Raw genomic sequence first — 18,625 nt, forward strand, 5'->3', positions numbered from 1 at the left:
GTGTAGAAGACCACAAACTGTTTCCCGTTGCACCATATGACATCAAATACTGCAGGCACACAAACATGTAATTTTGCCTTTTGCATTTGTTATAGACACAGGGGTTTTAAGTGAAAGCAGAGGACTAAACAACCACACATGCAATGTCCTACATTGTGCTACCTGCCTGTGATTCTAAAGGGTTAACAATTTGACAGAAACTGTACTAAAAGAAAAGATATGCAAGAAACAAAGTGTTACATGAAAAGAGAACTCCCACTTGCTTGACCTTTAACGCAGATAGCAGATGTCATGGCTTTGATTGCTGTAGAGGGAATTGGAAATTCTCCATCTACTGTCCCATAAATATTCCTCTGACGTTTATTATCTTCAGTTTTGCTCAGATGCCAAAATACTTGGACTGCATTAAACTGCTGGTTTGCAATGTTTCCACTCTGTCCACAGTCCCTTACGGAGCAGACTTATCATTAATCCATTAACATGACATGGTCGGCAAACAGGCAGTTTTCAACAGTGTTACTAAAACATACAACTGCTTGCAAATGATTCAGGGGGCAATTTTTCCCGAATACTTTAGGTGCAAAAGAGCCTCCGAGGTGCCCAAGGTGGGGTCTTAAGCTGCAACACCGGTTTAGCCCGCGTTTAGTGCAAGATGACATCTTGGTATCGGAGTTGAAGTCAACGCTAGAAACGGCCACCCGGAGGCTCAGTAAACAGTTGATTGCCACTTAAAATGCCTGCTAGCACTCATTAAAGAGGCATCACATCATTTTGGTGTCTGGAGCTTGTCCTAACTCCCTCTCCTAACAGTGAGCAGCTGTTTGGGAGTAAACGTGCTGTTGATGTCGATTTCAAGCACGACTTAAAGGGATACTCACCATTTCATGTTCACTTGCTGCTGGAGCTGTGAAGAGGAGCTCTGAAACACATCGAGAGACTTTCTGGGACACTTTGTCAAGACTTCACCAACACTCGAGCAACATTTATTTCATAAATTCTCTAAGGACTTCACCTAAAAAGCATAAGTGCAATGCTACTCCACCTTATTGAACACCTTATAGGAGTCACCAGGAGAAAGGGAATGCTTGGTCATTGGTATCTTGCTAGGGGTCCCCCTTGGTCTAGATGAGGAATGGGAGGAGGACATGAGGCCAGGCAGAGCGGTACCAACTACTGCAGGAGAGAGGGACAGGCGGGTAAGGTGTCTTTCCCTCCAGGACATCCCTCTTCCTCTGGACCTCCAGTGCCGCACTCGAGAACATGTGCGCTCTCTCCCTCGGTCCCTGTGCCATCTTGCAACGTGCCGCTGTGTGCCAGCCAGAGCACTCCACACCTTCAGTGGAAGTGGGTGCGAGGAGCCCAAAGATACTGCTCCACAAAAATTGCGTCGAATCAGCAATTGAGTGCTAAACCTGCAGGTTTCTGGTTTAGCCTCCAGGCAAGTTCAAATTGTGATAATCAGCAATTAGAACCAAAATTGTGTGCTAAATCCGGACTTTCAAACAAACTAGTCTTATTAGCACAGCACCCATTTAGCACCTGTTTTCACCCTTTGGCCAAAATAACCCCCTCAATGTAGTAACATGTTACATAACCAATAAACTATCCTATCTCTGAGTGTACATAGATTGCTACTACAGGTAGACTACCCTTTATCCGAACTTCCGAAAACCGAAACCTTCTAAAAACCGAAGGTTTTTTCGGTCAGCGTAAGTCATGCGCACGACATGACCAGAGTGGCGCACGGCTTACGCTGAGCAGAGGGTCAGCGTAAGTCGTGCGCACGACCCCCCGCGGACCCCCGCCGACTTACGCTGAGCAGAGGGTCAGCGTAAGTCGTGCGCACGACCCCCCGCCGACCCCCCCGCGGAACCACCTGACTCTCTTCCAAAGGCTCGAAAGCAACGAGAGCTCTGAGCCCGCGGCGGTGCCGGCCCCTGTTCCGACCGAGCACGACGACCTGTTGGTGGAAATGCGGAACTTCATTGCATTCCAGGCGAGCAGCGACGGACAAGCCACGACTGCAGACCCCCCCCCCGCGGACCCCCGCCGACCCCGACCCCTGCCGACCCCCCCGCAGACCCCCGCCGACCCCGACCCCCGCCGACCCCCCCGCGGACCCCCGCCGACCCCCCCCCGTGGACCCCTGCCGACCCACCTTCCGAAATCCGAAATTTTCCGAAAACCGAAACACGGCTGGTCCCGAGGTTTTCGGATAAAGGATAGTCTACCTGTATATCAATTTAAAAGTCTAACTTCTTTCTCAGTTATTACTTTCCTATCTTCCTTTGAGTATTATAGAACTTAATCAATAAGAGGAGACTGAATCAGCATCAAGGATTAAAATCAGTTCTGAAGCTCTGCAACTGGACCCTGGACTTCCTAACAAACAGACCCCAGTCTGTCAAATTAGGTAACCACACCTCCCCCCCCCGACCCTGAACACGGGGGCCCCACAAAGATGTGTGCTGAGCCCCCTCCTCTACTCCCTCTTCACCCACGACTGTGTGGCTGTTCATGGTTCCAACACCATCATCAAGTTTGCGGATGATACCACGGTAGTAGGCCAGATCACCAACAACGATGAGTCAGCCTACAGGGAGGAGGTCCAACATCTCGTGAAGTGGTGCGCCGATAACAACCTGGCCCTTAACATCAAGAAAACCAAAGAAATCATTGTGGACTTCAAGAAGTCTAAAGGCGGAAGTCACACCCCCATCCACATCCATGGGGCTGTGGTGGAAAGGGTGGACAGCTTTAAGTTCCTCGGAGTCCACATCACGGAAGACCTCTCCTGGTCCCTCAATACCTCCTTTCTGGTGAAGGCGGCCCAGCAGCGCCTATATTTCCTAAGGAGGCTGAAGGGATGTAACCTGTCACCCCTGATCCTCTCTAACTTTTACCGCTGCACAATAGAGAACATCCTGACGAACTGTATCACAGTATGGTATGGCAGCTGTAGCTACTATGACCGGAAAGCCCTGCAGCGGGTAGTCAAAACTGCCCAACGCATTACCGGTACCCGGCTACCGACCATAGAGCACATATACCAGAAACGCTGTTTACGGAGGTCACGGACCATCATCAAAGACCCTACCCACCCCAGCCACAGTCTGTTCGCCCTCCTGCCACCTGGGAGACGCTACAGATGCATTCGCACCTGAACGACCAGATTTAGGAACAGCTTCTTTCCCAGGGCTGTCATCCTACTGAACTCCACAAATAAACTCTAAAGCCTGCACATCTACCAATGCACTTTATTATGGTTATGTTTATGTTAATGTATTACAAGCCAAATGAATGTTGAATGTTTAAATGTCTTAATCTAAATGTACACTCTCTGGAGCCGCAAGCCTACATTTCGTTGTACTGCACTTGTGCACTAAGAATGACAATAAAGTTGATTATTATTATTATTATTATTATTAATAATAAATCCTCAGGGTGACCAACAAATATAAAATTAAAACTGCTTTAAAAGGTTATGGCTGGATTCTCCACCAGGATCCCACATGATTCAATCTCAGGATGTGGGCTTCAGTGACAAGGCTGGCATTTATTGCCCACCTCTGGTTGCCCTGAGGTGGTGGTGGGCCCTCTTCTTGAAACATTGCATGTGCAGTTTGATCCAACTCAGTGGCTGGGTAGGCCACTTTGAAGGGTAGTTAATAGTCAACCACATTGGTTTGGGACTGAAGTTATATATAGGCCAGACCCGGATATAGACGGCAGGTTCCCTTCCCTAATGGACATTAGTGAACCAGTGGGGTTTTTACGACAATCTGGCAGCTTAATGGTCACTTTTTCTATCTATACCAGATTTTTAAAAATGGGATTCAAATTCTCTAACACCTATGGTGGGACTTAAATTCAAGTTTGTTGGATTACTAGTCCAGTAACATAACCACTACACTACTGTGCCAGGGAAAGTGGTGGTAACAGCCTTCAGGTGCACCTATGAAGAGAGACGGTCTTTGAGAGGCCTCCTCTTCCTGCATTCTGGAACAGGTGGCCTCACAAAGAGGCAGCTGGCCCAAATTGGAGGCCAGTGCACTGTTTCTGGAGGCATGACAGGTGCCCACAGCGCGCTGGATATATACTGATAAAGCCCAAGTGCACCAATCATTTGTGGCCCGAAAACGGGTCTGAACGAGTCTCTAGGCCCCTGTAAAAATTAGTACTTTATAAAGCAAGGTTTGTAAAATTGAACATGTGGAGCTGATCCACATACTTCCTGTTAATTACCAGCAGCTACCTTCTCCTTTAACATGTATCAGATTGCAACAGAAATTCCAATTGAACTAATGATGAACGGGTCTTGCTCTTACAACCTGACAGTCAGCTTTCCAGTGGTGAAAGCCAGTGCATTCCACAATCGAACCACAAAATGTTCAGAATACGCACAATTGTTAGAAATTCCCAGCAGTGTTCTTGTCTTCTTGAATTGTATTAAACAAAATCAAACTCTGAAAGATAGAAAGAAATGTATTCTCTCGGGAGCATTCCCACGGAATTGGTGAAGATAATTGAAGCTATCGTTGAGTTACTGGACTTCTATCAGATTAGCTGAGACAGAATGACACATGGACAGACAGGACCACCAGAGTATCGCACTTTCCTATTCAGGAAGGGAATAACAAAATGTTTTTCACAGTGTGCGCAATGTACAATAAAATCTTAGCATAACTTCTCTCAAGACTTGTGCCCTTCTGTAATAAAAACAGAGAAAGCTGGATACAAGCAGAGTAGGCCCATAGGTATCCAAAAATAGAAAAGATTCACACTTTAAACATAAACCTTTAGCAAAACAGTTCTTTCCTTGAAATGTTAACCCACAAGAAAGAACTTGCATTTCTACCATGCCTTTCACATTCTCAAGATGTCCCAAACCTATGAGTAATTTATGAAGTATACGTCCCATTGTTATTTGGCAAACATGACAGCCAATTTGTATACAGCAGGGTTACACAAACAGCAAATGACCAGTTAATCTGATTTGTTGGAGAGAAGAATGTTGGTCCAGGACAGTAGAAAATCTTTCCTCTTCAAATAGTGCCGTGGGATCTTTTACATCCACCTGAACAAGTAGGTGAGGCTTCAGTTTAATGTCTCATTCAAAAGCTGGTATATCTGCCACTGCAGCAAGCCTTCAATGCTGCACTGAAGTGCCAGCATAAATTACATGTTTAAATCCTGGAGTGGGGCTAGAACCCACAATCTTCTGGTTAAGAAGAAAGAGTACTGGCATTGAGCCAAACTGATACAATACTAAGCCAAACTAGAACAATTTTTCTCTCTTCAGATATTGATGGGTCTGCTGCATGTATTTCCAACTTTTTCTGTTATTATAGATGGTACAATTCTTTTCTCTATTTTTATTTCAGAAGTTCAGCTTCTGTGTTTTATCTTTTTTGTATGCTACTGTACTGTCTATATATTTTCCAGCATTATATATACTCATTAATTATACCAATAATTAAAATCAATGTTTTCATTCATTCTTGGGATGTGGGCGTCGCTAGCAAAGCCAGCATTTATTGCCCATCAGTTACCCTTCAGAAGTTGGTGTCAGCTGTGGCTCAGTTGGTAGCACCTTCGCTTGTGGGTTCTAGGTCCCACTCCAGAGACTTGAGCACAAAAATCTAGGCTGACACTCCAGTGCAGTAGTGAGGGAGTACTGCATTGTCGGAGGTGCCGTCTTTTGGATGAGACGTTAAACCAAGGCTAAACCAAGGCCTCGTCTGCTCTTTAAGGTGGATGTAAAAGATTCCATTTCTAAGAAGAGCATATTTATCCCCCAATCAACATCACAAAAACAGATTATCTGGTCATTATCATATTGTTGTTTGTGGGAGCTTGCTGTGCACAAATAAGCTGCTGTGTTTCCTACATTACAACAGTGACTACAGTTCAAAATTACTTCATTGGCTGTAAAGCGCTTTGGGAAGTCCTGAGGTCATGAAAGGTGCCACATAAATGCAAGTCTTTCTTTCTTGAACTGCTGCAGTCAGTGTGGTGAAGTCGGTAGTCGCGGGCCAAGACTGGTTGCCCTATCTTGAAGCTCCTGGTTGGCTTCTCATTTATGTGCTGGAATTGCTTATCCTCAACATCTCGTCTTATGTTTGGTTTGAGCAAATCCAGGCGACATCTTAGCCTTCGGTTGAAGAACATTATGGCTGGAGCTTGGTTGGTGACTGCATGTGTCGCATTCCGATAAGCAAACAAGAAATTATCCACCTTGTGTTGTAGTGGTATGTCGTCATTATGCATTGCCTTTATGGCCTTTTTAAAGGTCTGAACAAACCTCTCAGCCAATCCATTTGTGGCTGGATGATATGGGGCAGATGTGTAATGCTTCACCCCATTATTCCTCAGAAACCTCCGGAAATCCTCTGACACAAACTGTGGCCCAATTGTCGGAGCAAATCTGTTCTGGCAAGCCATTCCTGGCGAAGATGGTCCGTAGGGCTGCAATAGTTTTCTCCGTGGTGGTGGAGGACATTTTGATGACCTCTGGCCATTTCGAATGGGCGTCCACAGCGATTAGGAACATTGAGTCCATAAATGGACCAGCAAAATAAACGTGTACCCGCTGCCATGGAGATGAGGGCCACTCCCATGGATGTAGCGGGGCCTGTGGTGGAGCGTTTTGGACCTTCTGGCATCCTGTGCATCTCTTGGTCATATCTTCGATTTCTTTATCGATTCCCGGCCACCACACAAACGCCCTGGCTAGGCTCTTCATTTTTACCCCTCCCAGATGACCCTCATGAAGCTCATTGAGCACTCTATCTCTCAACTTGGGTGGAATTACCACTCGGGATCCACACATCAAGGTCCCCCGGCACACTGACAGCTGTTCTCTCCTTGGCGAGAATGCTGGCAACAGTGAGTCGCCATGTGCTGGCCATCCCTTCACCGTCAAATCATAGACCCGAAAGAGTGTCGGGTCATTTCGGGTTTCCTTCTCTATACTTGAGTTTGTAACAGGTAGACATTCGACTATGGTCGCATGGAATATCTCAACAGGGTCCACTGCAGGTGCTTCCTGTATCATAGGCAACGGTAGGCGCGACAGCCCATCAGCGTTTCCATGCTGTTTCGTACCCTTGTACTCTATGTCGTACTGATGTGCCCCTAGAAAAAGTGACCATCTTTGCAGCCGTTGCGCCGTCATCACCGGAACGCCCTTCTTTGGGTTAAAAATGGAGACCAGGGGCTGATGATCAGTCAGTAGGGTGGATTCCTGCCCGTGTAGATAGTGATTGAACTTCTTCACCCCCCACACCAGGCTGAGGGCCTCCCTGTCAATCTGGGCGTAGTTACGCTCGGCTGAGGTTAACGAGCACGACGCAAAGGCTATTGGCCTCTCTGAACCGTCAGGGAATTTGTGTGACAGCACCGCTCTGATGCCGTAGGGAGACGCATCACATGCTAACCGAATTGGTAGTGTTGGATTGTAGTGGGCCAATACTTCTTTTGAAGTGATTAGGCATTTACATTTCTGAAAGGAACGCTTACACTCATCACTCCATTTCCATGTTACTCCAGTTTGCAGTAGGGCGTTCAGTGGGTGTAGAATTGTGGATAAATTCGGCAAGAACTTATGGTAGTAGTTCACCAACCCGAGGAACGACCTCAGTTGCGACACATTTTCCGGTGCTGGAGCCTTGACTACAGCCTCAATCTTGTCCGGCGACTTATGCAACCCTTCCTCATCAATCATGTGGCCACAATACAAGATTTGTCTCCTGAAGAACTCGCATTTGGGGCGGTTGGCTCGTAGCCCATATTCCTGTAATCTCGTGAGCACCTGCTCCAGGTTGGCAAGGTGTTCACTGTCATTTTCGCCCGTAACCAGGATGTCGTCCAAATAACACTGGGTCCCCGGGATCCCTTGCAGGACTTGTTCCATCGCCCTCTGCCAAATAGCCGGGGCTGATGCTACCCCGAATACCAGTCGATTGTACTGGTAAAGGCCTTTGTGAGTGTTTATCGTGAGGTATTTCCTAGGCGCTTCTTCCACCTCCATTTGTAGATACGCTTGGGCCAGATCAATCTTTGTAAAGCATTTCCCTCCAGATAGTGAGGCGAAAATATCTTCTATCCGTGGAAGTGGATATTGTACTGTGTGCAGGACTGGGTTCACAGTTACCTTGAAGTCCCCACAGATGCGAACCTTCTTCGGTTCCCCAGGCGTGCTGCTCAATGATTTCTTCATTACAGGAACGATGGGTGTGGCCCACTCACTCCAGTCCACCTTGGACAGCACACCCGAACGCTCCAGACTCTCCAGCTCTGCTTCAACGGCTGGGCGGATCTCGTAAGGTACCAGTCTGGCCTTAAAAAAATTTGGGTTTGCGTTATCTTCGATTTTTATCGTTGCCATTACTCCTTTTAGAGTCCCAAGTCCTTGTTGGAACACCTCTTTCGCATCAGTTAGAATTTTTGACAGTCGTCCAGGTGTGACGTCATCATCCTTTTTTATCAGTCACAGTTAGCGCCTGAATGGAATGCCAATCCAATTGTATTTTTCGGATCCATTCACATCCCAATAATGGTGGTCCTCCATCCGGTAGTATATATAGATACAGTTTCTGTGTTTCCTTGCCGTTGTATTCAACTGGCACCCTTATTTTTCCTCTGGGGTAGACTTTTTGCCCCGTGTATGTCTTCAATATAATGGACATGTCCTTCAAGGGTATGTGTGAGAATAACCGCTCATAGTCTCGTCGATTCATGACAGTTAGGGCTGATCCTGTGTCCAATTCCATCTTTACTGGGGACCCTGCTATCATGAGGGTGACCCAAATGGTTCGGTGATCCTCCTTTGCGATCACGTTGTGTAACTTTAGACAACTTAGTCTCCTGCTCCCGGAGTCCTTATCACTCTCCTGATCTTCTGAACTACTGTCTGTCAATTTCTTTACTTTCTTGTACTTTTCCTTAGTAGTTCTTGTAGTGTTGGTTTTCTTTCCCGACCTGCAGACTCTTGCTATGTGTCCCATTTTCCCACATTGCCTGCATACTTTGTCCTTAACCCAGCAGTCCTTCTGATCATGGGTTGTTCTGCCGCAGCGATAGCACCTTTCTGCTCCATACGCCATTTCATTAGTGCTGTATTCCTGTGGTTTCTGTTGTATTTCTGCAGCTCCCTGTGCTGCTGCTTCGTAGGATACTGCCACGCTGAAAGCCTGTTCTAGCGTCAGGTCCTTTTCCGAAAGTAGTCGTTTCTGGGTTCTTTCACACTGGAGCCCACAGACAAACTTATCCTGCAAGGTGTCTGCCAGTCCTGCTCCGAACTGGCAGTGCTTCGATAACTTGCGTAGTTCCGTAAGATAGTCAGCATTGTTCTCATCTTTGTGCTGGTTTCTTTTATGGAACTTGAATCTTTCTGCTATCAGCAGCGGTGTAGGGTTTAGGTGTTCCAGTAAGATACTAACAATCTCTTCAAAACTTTTCTCCATTGGTTTAGCTGGGGTAATTAAATACCGCAATAGGCCGTACGTTCTCGCGCCCATCAAATTTAATAATACCGACGCCTTCTTTCCATTGGCCACCTCATTGGCATTGCAGTACACTTCAATTCTTTCCACATACGTGGCCCAGTCTTCTACCTCGTTGTTGAAAGCAGTGATACTGCCACTCTTTGGCATCTTGGGTGATTTAAAATGGCGCCTCCCGCGCTTTTCCTTCTTCCCCAATGTAATAAAATGGCGCCTCCCGCGCTTTTCCTTCTTCCCCAATGGAATAAAATGGCGCCTCCCACGCTTTTCCTTCTTCCCCTTGCTGCCACGCTGCTCCTAGCGTTCTACAGGTTAATGGCGGCGACCCGCGGCTTCGGCGCGTCTCACTTTTCCTTCCCCACGTTCTATCCTCTCCACGCTGCCCTGTTCTTGAGCACCGACCACGCCCTGTATGCTCCACCCTCTCTCTCTCTCTTCCTCCCGACGACGCTGCACGGCCCCTTTGCAGAGCCGCTCGATCGAGCCCGAGCCCGCCGCAGTCCGGAAGGGTCAGCGCACTACCTGCTACCAGCACGGCTTGCTGGAACACCTCGACTGGGGAGCCAGGCCCAGCTCTCCACAGCCTCCCCTGCAACTCTCCGATGGATCCCTGGGCGGTTGCCCGCGGTCGACGCCCGCCGTTCTGACTTCGACCTCCAAGAAGCTTCTCTTCAGGGAAAAGATCCCCGTGAGGTGATGCAGTACTGCAGGTGAGTTCAAACCTGCCCGTCGCCAGTCTAGTGTCCGAGGATCAATAATACTCAGACTGCAGGAGAACAGTAAAACAGGTATTTACTGAACAGAGAGTAAATCAAGACTGAAATACAGAAGCCTGCTATGGCTTTATATACAGGGGTGGCCACTGCCGGTGCTGCAGTATAGAATCAGTTCTTCTCTTAAAGGCACATACACAACAGAACGGGATGTTTCTGAGTTGGGATGGTGTATGACCTGGAGGGGAACTTGGAGATAATGATGTTCCCATGCACCTGCTCCCCTCGGCCTTCTAGTTGGTGGAGGTCGCAGGTGTGGGAAGTGCTGTCGAAGAGGATTTGGCGAGTTGCTACAGTGCATCCTTAGTATAGTATACACTGCTGCCACGGCGTGGTGGTGGTGGAGGGAGTGGATATTTAAAGGTGGTGGATGAGTTTCTGATCAAGCGGACTGCTTTATTCTGGATGGATGCCAAGCTTCTTGAGTGTTATTGTATCTGTGCCCATTCAGGCAAGTGGAGAGTATTACATCATACTCCTGACTTGTGTCTTGTAGGAAGTGGAGAGACTTTGGGGAGTTAGGAGGTGAGTCACTCATCGCAGAATACCCAGCCTCTGACCTGTTCTCGTAGACACTGCATTTATTCAGTTTCTGGTAAACGGTGACCCCTAGGATATTGATGGTGGGGGATTAGGCGATGGTAATGCCGTTGAATGTCAATGGGCGGTGATTAGACTCTTGCTTGTTGGAGATGGTCATTGCCTGGCACTTGTGTGACGCGAATGTTACTTACCACTTATCAGCCCAAGCCTGAATGTTGTCCCGGTCTTGCTGCATGCGGGCATGGACTGTTTCATTATCTGAGGAGTTGCAAACGGAACTGAACACTGCAATTGTCATCAAACATCCCCACTTCTGACCTTATGAATATGGGAGGAAGGTAATTGATGAAGCAGCTGAAGATAGTTGGGCCTAGGATGCTGCCCTTAGGAACACCTGCAGCAATGTCCTAAGATTGAGATGATTGACCTCTAACAACCACAACCATCTTCCTTTGTGCTAGTATGATAGCAAAATACTGCGGATGCTGGAAATCCAAAATAACAACAGAAAATGCTGGAAAAACTCAGCAGGCAGGGCAGCATCCGTGGAGAGAGAAACGGAGTTAATGTTTCAGGTCGAAGACCCTTCGTCAGAACTGGAAAGAAAGCAGGAAGAGGGATAGATTTTAAAGCAAGTGGGGGCTGGGAAAAGGGGGAGGGGATGAAAGAACAAAAGGGAAGGTCAGTGATAGGATAGAAAGCAGGAGAGATTAAGAGACATTGAGAGACATTAAGAGATATTCAAGGAACAAAGGATGGCTCTAGATGAAGTGTGAATGGCCCTGGCAGAATGAAGGACAGCTGCCATGTGGGAGGGAAGAAAAAAGCCCAGTCGAATGTGTGGATTAAAAAAAAAGAAAGGGAAAAAATATATAAATACTATCTATCATACCAGTCATGGCAATTAGTTAGTCTAGCTCAGAATACTTTTTAAATTTATGTATGGACAACCAGACCTGACACTGTCTATTTGACAGTCCTAATCATTTTATTTCCTTTGTGCTAGGTCTGACTCCAGTCATTGGAGAGTTTTCTCCCTGATCCCCATTGACCAGTTTTACTAGGGCTCCTTCATGCCACACTTGGTCGAATGCTGCCTGGATGACACGGGCAGTCACTCTCACCTCACCTCTGGAATTCAGCTCTTTTGTCCATGTTTGCACCAGGGCTGAACAGTAACTCAAGGATTTAGTAGCTGAAAACATCTTCAAAAATATTTTGAGCAATTTCATTGGCTTGCCTTCTCCTCCTTGCTAGTTGCTTATTGGTAGCTATTTGATGATTCTTCATTTGTAAGTTGTAATTTGTAAGTCTGACATCCAAGGGTGACATAGAATAGTGACAGACGAAGTGTGCAGGGAGTGCATGTGGTGTGTACAGGAAGTAGGTGCTACACATAAGGCTTTTAATATATCATAGATGCAATCATCTAACTTTTAAGCTTATTTTTGATTTCAATTTTAGCAGCAGTTCTGCTGTGAGTGCTGTTACAGACTGCAGCTGATATACATTGTAATGTTTTCTGGTACAATACTGCATGTTTCTGGAGCTGTCATACTGTCAGTTTAAGTTTGAAGAATGAGATTATGTAGAAAGTGTGCTAAAGCTATGTCGGATAATGATTTTATTTGGTTTCTGTTAAATTTAATATACACCTAATGGCAGCATGAAAAATTAAATAATAATCATATGTTGTTCAGGCTAAGAAATTAGTGCAAAATTGTGGCAAGTAGCTAACTGGAGGCACAAATCACCACTATAACATCAGTGTCAAACTGGTATATATGCTAATATCACATTGTCCTAAATATAACATTTGTAGTTCTTATTTGGTATACCTTGCTTTTCAGCTGCATTTATACTGCCACATTTGTGTGTATACAAAGTGGTTTTAGATACCTTATAAATGCAAAAGTGACATTATAACTCAGGAGACGAGAAAATGTTTTCAAGCCCTGAGATCTGTGATTCCTTCGAGGAGACCATTTCACACTAGTTTGATTTGCCAAAGAGTGTGGTATCAATCCAACCATAAAGTGTCAGCATAGGCATGTCCTACACTCGGGGCCATTATATCACAAGCAGAGAAACTCCATGTTGCATGCAATTCACAGGCACAAACACCCTAATGGTGCTGGACTGAATCATTAGAATCATTCCATGTATTCATTCTTCAGAAACTTTAAAAAGATACTGGGGGAGAAATTTGGTGGAGCCGCAAACGGGGCGCCAAGCTCGCCTGGGCGCCGGAATTAGCGCAGCGATCGGAGCAGTTGCGACCGCCGGAAATTCAGCTTGAGCGCCCCAAGAGGGACACGGGGCGAGGCTCGAGGCGCTCCGTGTCCCTCTTAGGACGCTGAAACTGAATATCGCAGCGCAACGTGCCGCAGCGCCACACGCTGCGGCACGGCGCGCTGCGGTACTGCAGGCCTTCCTCCCATTCTTAAGGGGGAGGGGCCTGCACCAGCGCGATCGGAGATCGCGAGTGCCGGCAAAAGAGCCCGGCGCCGAGGAGAAGTGCCAGGCTCTCGGAAAACAGCCGGCACTGCTGCGGGGGAGATCAGGAGGCCGGGGACAGAGGTGCTGGCAGGTGGCCACCGGAAAAAACGGCCGCCCCACACCTCCAACTTAATTTGCGCCACTGCCGCCACAGGTAGGCCCCGTGAACCGGGCGCGAGTTGCGAACGGTGCTACAGAGGCGGGCGCTACTGAATATCGAGATCGGGGCGGTAGCGGGGTGCTGCGCACACCGATGACATCATCGGTGGCGGCGCAGCGCAACAGGCTAACGCTGCCATTAGCGCCCCAGCTAAATATCACAGGAGGCGTGGCCAGTGGCGCCAAAGCCACTGAGTGCCCTCTTTAGACGCTAACTGGTGGCGCAGCCCACCGAATTTCTAGGCCAGTGGCTTTTAAGTTCTTGCAGTTTTCTTTGCTGCACTATAACTTAATCCTTTTCTGAAATGTTTGTGATGAGTTGGCAGTAGCACTCTTCTCTCAGTTTGACATCTTGACTTGTGGTATTACATAAGGACACTTAACTGGCTAAAAATTATATAGTGATTTATAATTAAGAATTAATATACTTTCAGATCATGCTAAAATGTTTGTTTTATGTCCAAATCAATATAGCCTGTCTCCACAACATATGTCCTCCCAGATATGTCAACAGGCTGCTCCCATGCAATGTGTGGGCACGTGTTATAGACCTACTGGGCAATCTTAAACGTTTGAATATATCATCACTTACATATCACAACCACAGATTTAATTTCCTTTTGCACCAGGATAACACTGAACAGCTGCGATGAGGATTACACCAGCTTGATTATCACACAAAGCCTTTGCCCTGTTCCCCTCAGCCGCCACGACTCCCAGAATGCCTGGCTTGTGTCAGAATCTTTTTGCAGAAAAAAAATAGACAAAATAATAATATTTCTCCTGTAGACTCTGTCCTTCAGTACACAGGGGGGTGGGGAATATGGAAGGGCACACTGAGCCAGTGAGAGCAGAATTCAAGGTTACAAAATATTACAACTACTTCAGTCATTCTATAAGCTAGCCAGGTGCAAGGGGTTACTCTGAAGAAGAGGGCAAAAGCAAGGAGACAATAACCATTTTAAGACTGCCACATCATTTATTAATATTATTTATAGGCAATTTTATTGGCCAATATAGTAATTGTGAACTTTTCCATTGTTGGTATCGTTTTCAAATAATCTCATTTATTTAATATTAATCGCATAATTGTTCTATTTGTGTCACTTACCAGCAATCCTATTCACCAATAGTAATCATACGGCTGTTCTGATTGGTCCCTGTTTCAGTGAAAGAGCTCTGAATCAATGCTGGTAAAGGGAAGCTGAGCAAGGGATGGGAATTCAGTGGGTTATCAGTTTATACAGTAATGACAACAACATGTACATATAATCATAAATCTAAAGCTTCCTGGCCTTATTGTAACATTCCTGATCCTCCAATTATGGTGCAATGGTACAATATGTTCTGGCACTTTTTAAAGATTTGTTGTGTAGGGAGAGCTTGAAAGGCTGGCCCAGAAATTCGACCACACTTGAATACAGGCGCACACCAGGTGGGGCGTGCGCTGTGATTGCCTGTTCATGTGGTCGCAGGGATCACGTGAAAATGGTTCTGCTAGCTCATTATCACGAATCAGACATACAGCCAACAGTTTCCGCGCTATTCATTGGCTGCATACCTGTTTGAGGGGGTGGAAAATCAGGCTTTACTGACGTCACTTAAAGGCAGCCAGCACCCCATAAAGGGGAGGTGCACTTTGGCTGCAGACAGCAGGGAAACACTGTAAAAGATCTACAATGGCTGAGGGAGGTACAAGAGGGCACTCAGGCTGTCAACAGGAGGAGGAAAATCCTGTTCCCCTCAGAGAGCAGAAAGCCCTCCAAGCAACACCTATACTGCCAGTGGGAACAGGTTACAGAGGAGGTCAATACCTGGAGCTTACCTCCCAGGACATGGTTGCAATGCAAAAAAATGAACTCACCAGAGTTGTCAAGGTAAGAATCTTGCCTCTCACATCAATTACTCTCTTCTCATACCTCCACCACCTGCATCCTCACCACTCAAAATGTTCCCCTATCGCTTCCTGTCACTCTCCTATAACCATTGTAACACACTTCACTCCACCTCCTTTTCCTCCTATTCACAGACTCTGCACTTCTTACTACATACTAACTATTCTACCATCACGGGCACATTCTCTAAACACCTCACACATATGTCACTAACACACTCCCTTCTTTCTTGCAGGAGACGATCGTACGCAACGTGTGGCAGGAAGATACGATCAGAGGAGGCCAAGCCTGCCGACACACCCTGTCCCCTGTGCAAGAAAACATGCTGCCCATCATGAGCAGGTGGAGAGCATTGCCGTGGTGAGTAGCAACGCTGGAGGAGACGTCACGCAGGATTTCTTCACACCTTACCCTCTTTTCCCTTCTCACTTCTATCTCACCCTACACACTCTGCATGACAAACTGCGGCTGCTTTCAGCAGCCACTCATCTCCCTCTGCTCTTCCTTCACACTAAAAGCTAACACTTGTCCCTCTTTAATTTCAGCTGCTGAAAATGTCGACGCCTCTGTGCTACTTTAGGAAGAGGAGGCCTGCCTTCCTGAGGATAAGGTGTCACTTGATCTGACCATAGCAAGCACCAGCTCAGAGACTGGCACCGCACGTATTTTAAAGGGTAGGTTAGAGGAGGTGAATCACCGGGCAGAAGTGCGCAGTAGCTAAGGCAGATGAATAGGATACTACTGGTGCCAGCTTGCCAGAGGGCAAGATCACATACCAGCACTGTTGCAGAGGACTCCGATGCAGACTTAAAGGGCCCAGGCTACCAAAGAAGGCTAATTGGCATACAATAGGAAATGCTAGGTGCGCTGGACAGACTGTCAGGGAGCTTAGGCGCAATGGCTCAGACAATGGAGGAGTCCAGCTCTGACTTGCGTTGGAGCTTCACGCAAAGCATGAAGACCATTCTATCTGAACACAACTGTGGAACCCACCATGGTGAAGACTGCTGGCAGATGTGTGAGCTCAGACAGCTTCCATCTTGATTCTGGGACCAGTGTTGACAGGGGTTTTAAGAGTGTCACATCACTTCTGCACTCTTGTGCAGAGCTGTAGGAGTGCTGAGGTGTAGTCCCAGGAGAATGGCCTTGTTTCTATAGGCGAGGCACCTGTTATCCCATCTCAGGATGATAGCATGCCTGCTTCCCCTGTCACCCAATCTGCCAGTACCCTTGTTAGTACCACAGCTAGCTGGGACCGATTTCCGCAGCCCATGCTGGCCCATGCAGTCTGCAGCCAGGCCCTCAAGACCCAGAGCTGCTCAAGGTTGCCTGCCATGGCCTCCTGAAGTTTGTTCAATGGAAGCTCAGCAGCCAAACACTTCCCTAGCTGTAGCTACTGGGGAAACACTTCGTAGGAGCACAAGGATAGGTAAACAAGCTCACTAGACAGGCCCCAATGGGTTGCACTAGGATGATTCTTAATTATTCCTGATAAATATTATACACAAATGGAATTGAGTTGTTGGATTTTTTTAAATTCTGAACTTGGTTTTGGTAGTGAAGTAAGGCAAGAGCAATAAGTCTGGACTGAAGGGAGGCAATTGGATAGTTGGAATAAGGATGGTGGTGATAAGGATTGTGGAACTGTGTATCGGGGATGGGAAGGATGCTTCATGTGAAAAGAAAGACTTGCATTTATATAGCGCCTTTCACGACCATCGGACGTCTCAAAGCATTTCACAGCCAATACAGTACTTTTTTGGAGTGTAGTCACTGTTGTAATGTGGGAAATGCAGTAACCAATTTGCACACAGCAAGCTCCCACAAACAGCAATGTGATAATGACTAGATAATCTGTTTTTGTTATGTTGGTTGAGGGATAAATATTGGCCAGGACACCCTGCTCTTCTTCAAAATAGTGTCATGGGATCTTTTACGTCCACCTGAGAGAGTAGATGGGGCCTCGGTTTAACATCTCATCTGAAAGATGGCACCTCTGACAGTGCAGCACACCCTCAGCACTGCGCTGGAGTGTCAGCCTAGCTTTATGTGCTCAAGTCTCATGGAGTGGGACTTGAACCCACAACCTTCTGACTCAGAGGCAAGTGTGCTTCCCACTGAGCCACAGCTGACAATTGTGAAGTACTCCTGGATTGGTTGCTCTCTAAGGGCTCGGGCAGCTAGGGGCACTAGTGGTCGATGTTGCTTGAGCTCTACCTCTTACGCTTCTTGCTGCCCAGGTGATGGTATGAGCTGGTCCCAAAGTTATCCCAAAGTTATGCAGCATGCAGCGCACGATCACATATCAGGACTGTATTGCAAAGCTCCTACTGAACGGTCCAGGCAGCAGAAGCATTGCTTGAGCACACCGACTGTCTGCTTGATTACATTTCTGGTGGCAGCATGGCTCTTGTTGTAGGCAACCTCTGCAGCTGTGCCCAGGTTCCTGACAGGAGTCAGGAATTCTGTCCTGGCATGGTGTTCTTAGGAGGAAGGCTGAATGCCTGGCATCTGTTGGTGTCCTGAGAAAGGGCAGCCTCTAGGAAGTCACCTGCAGTCGTCATCATTGGACTGGGCCCTGGATCTGTATGACCGCTGATCAATGGGCAGGCTGGTCTAATGGCAGCTACCAGAACTGAAAGCACTGGGACACAGCAGCCTGCATGCATCCCTCAAGTATCTGAAAGCCAGTACAAAAAGTACTGTTGATGTGCCAAATAACTGCCTGAATCCATGAGGTTAAAGCTTAAAACTAAAGGCTTTTATTAAGTAAGAACATGGCATCAAGTTAATACAGGGCAGCCATCATTCATCACTGACCCAGCCCTTGGTAGAACATTCCAGAAGAGGGGCGGGGCTAGGGAGGAGCATTAGTGGTTACACCGGTGGAACATTCCAGACATTAACAAGTACAACAACAACAACAACAATACAAATGCCAGAACACAGAGTTATTTCATCACATTCACCCCTGCTATAGATTCAGTCTGTCAGGAGGTCTGATAATCCTCTGGGAATGACGTAACTCTTGCTGAGGTTCCTCCCGGAGTACTAACTCCGGTTCATTCGAATTCCCAGAATCATCAGTATTTTCCACACTGAGGGTTTGTGTCTCTGAAGGTCCAATACCACGATTGAAAACTCTACTCTCAGAGTCAAACTCTTTTCGAGCTCCAGCAGGTGCAAGATCTTTAATCAAGACCGTATCCTCTCGCCCATCCGGATATTGAATATATGCATACTGGGGATT

This window comes from Somniosus microcephalus, chromosome 14 (genome assembly GCF_052327205.1).
Source record: "Somniosus microcephalus isolate GS21.2 chromosome 14, FLI_Smic_1.0, whole genome shotgun sequence".
NCBI classification, from domain to species: domain Eukaryota; kingdom Metazoa; phylum Chordata; class Chondrichthyes; order Squaliformes; family Somniosidae; genus Somniosus; species Somniosus microcephalus.